The sequence below is a fragment of the Acomys russatus genome, chromosome 8, assembly GCF_903995435.1.
Source record: "Acomys russatus chromosome 8, mAcoRus1.1, whole genome shotgun sequence".
Lineage (NCBI taxonomy): Eukaryota > Metazoa > Chordata > Mammalia > Rodentia > Muridae > Acomys > Acomys russatus.
This window is the reverse complement of record NC_067144.1, coordinates 3364626-3366992: the sequence shown is the minus strand read 5'-3', so window position 1 is coordinate 3366992 and position 2367 is coordinate 3364626.

Here is a 2367-nt window from a genome sequence, read left to right as displayed (position 1 = left end):
TCCCGGCCCGGCCACGGGACGAGGCTCGGGCGCTCCGCTCTACCGGGCCGGGCTGGGCTCGCGAGCTGCAGGCTTGCCGGGCGAGGGCGGCGGCGCGGACTGGCGGGGTGCTCTCAGCGCGGGGCCCGGAGCGGATGAATGTTTTATGGGATCATGTGGTTTGACGCGCGGAATCCGCCCGGTCTCCCCGCCGGCCCGGGCGGGGCGGGGCCTGGGCGGGGCCTGGCGCCGGGCGGGGCGCTCACCTGGGCGCGCGGCGCGGGCGCGGACCGGTGGGTACGGGATGCAGGACCAGCCGGCGGGCGACGGGAGAGGAAGCGAGGGTGCAGGGCACGGGTCCAGGTGGCAAGAGGCGCTCAGCCACCCGGTGCACGGGCCACGCGCGGTCCCAGACAAAGGCGGCGCATTCCTGAAGAGGCGGCGGCCCCTGCAGGCGGCCGCAGGCACCGCGTCCCGGAACCGGTCGTGGGCGCGGGCTCGAGGGCGTGGCAGCACAGCTTGGCTGCCTCCCGAAGGGAGTCCTGGGCATCGGAGGGGCGCAGCACGCCTTTTGCGTGGTCCTCCTGCTTGTGCTTTAAAGCCCTTCGCTTGAGACTGTCCTCGGCGACTCGGTAAGACAATTGAGAGGCAAGGCTTAATAGTTAAAGTAGTGCTCCCCTCCCCAGCTTTGTAGCTCTCTCTACCTCCCTGTCCCAGGGAGAATGAATACTCAGACCTTGTCTGCCCCTGCCTCTGCACAAATCTCTGTTTCCTCTTGCCATGGAGATTAGAGTCCGAAGACTCCTCTAGACTCACCCTCCACCAAGCCAGACCAATATAAGGCCAACAATGCTATTGGGACCCTACACACACACACACACACACACACACACACACACACACACACACACACACACTATTCCTGCTTGGGTGCTCTACCTGGAGTCCTTAAGTGCATTGGGGCGGGCAGGGTATGGGGGGAGGACTTCACCTGCCTGCCAGGCCATTGCACGTGATCCAGGCAGAGAACTAGGTAGGGCTCATGGTCTGCCTGCCTTAAATAGGGAAAGCAAACACCAAGTATGGCAATGCCTTTAGGGATAGAGACCACTGTGGTGTCTGCAGTGGACTGGCCTCTGGCTGGGTCTGAAGGCTACACTCCTCAATCCTGCCCCTGTGTCCCCCAACAACACCTCTACCTGCCTTGACCCACTTGCCCTTGTCCCAATCTCAGATTTTCAGGTCGCTGAAAAGTGGGTTCAATTTCCAGCCACCTGGGAGATGGGGTGGAGCCAAGATGGGCACTCACAGACACTTCTTCATTGGATAGTGGTCGCTGAGTGCCACCAGGTGACCAGCCCCTTAAGTGGCTCAGTAAATTCTTGCCCCTCCCCACCACAGGGGCGGGGTTGTCACCCAATGACAGACAGATAACCCAAGGCCAACCTCAAAGAGCCAGGAGAAGGCCACAGCCTATCAGCTAGAGAACACCTTCCTTCCAGCATCCTTGAATACAGCAGTGCCTCAAAGACCACCACATGTCATGTGACATGGCTAAGAGTCCTGGGCTTTGGTCTCTGCACAGAGGCTTGGCCAGGGCACTTTTCTGCTGCTTTATTATCAGTGGCCCCACGCTGCCCACTAGAGAGGTAAGGACTATTACCCACTCCTTCCATTGCTGGGGCACAGTATAGGTGTGGGAGAGGAAAAAGCCATTGTTACCACGGAGACCTCCGGTGCCACAGCTCACTCCAGATCACAGATGGCCATACCTGGGTGCTCCAGGCTGGAGTCTGGATCCCACCCCCCATCCCCACCTGCTCACAGGTCTGTGTGGTGGGAATGGGTTTGGTGTCTGTAGTGTGAACTGGGCATCCATAGTTAGGCAGTTCTTCTGTGGCCTGCAAACCCATTCTGTGGTCCATACTCAGCACTTTGGTGCTCCTTCCTAGAAGGTGAGTCTGCGGGACACCTAGATGCGGGCTAAGGTGTAGGCGAGCTCTGAAGGGGGTCAGATAGGGAGCAGAGTGAGCCGGATGTTGGCCATTCTGCCTCCAGGAGGACATGGCTTTCTGCTTAGGCAGGGGATGTGGGAGGTTTGGAGAGGCATTTATCAGGGTGTGGGCAGTTTGAGGAACAGAGGCCTTCCCCAGTCATGCACAGCACCACCACCACCCAGGGCCACACAAGGAGGAGGGAGGGAGGGAAGGCAGCCGCCCACAGCTAGTGAGAGGCTGGTGGAGGGCTTACTAGGGGCCTTCCTTGGTCCCTGGGGGAAGAGTCAAAGACCCGGCTGGGGAAACCGGGCCATTCACTGTCGTTTTAATGATGTCTACAAGGACCACTTTCTGGGAAGCCACAGAGGTGCTGAGATGATGGCGCATTTGG